Genomic DNA, 262 nt, shown 5'->3' on the forward strand with positions numbered 1-262 from the left:
TCAAGCCCAGAAAAAACAAGGGGGCAATGATGTTCAGTGCTACCACGAAAAATTACAGCACTGCTTAATCAAGTCTGTTTTTTCTTGTAATATTGAGTAATTATTAAGCTATAGATGATTTTAGACTTTTTTTATTTTGTGTTTGTAGACATTGTGTCTAGAAAGATGCATTGAGACGTGTATGATCTGCTCATCACATATTCTTTGTTTCTTTTATTATTTTAGTGCCGTGGACCCCGTGAGGAGGGATCTCTGAGTTTCT

This window comes from Barbus barbus, assembly GCF_936440315.1.
Source record: "Barbus barbus genome assembly, chromosome: 18".
Taxonomy (NCBI): domain Eukaryota; kingdom Metazoa; phylum Chordata; class Actinopteri; order Cypriniformes; family Cyprinidae; genus Barbus; species Barbus barbus.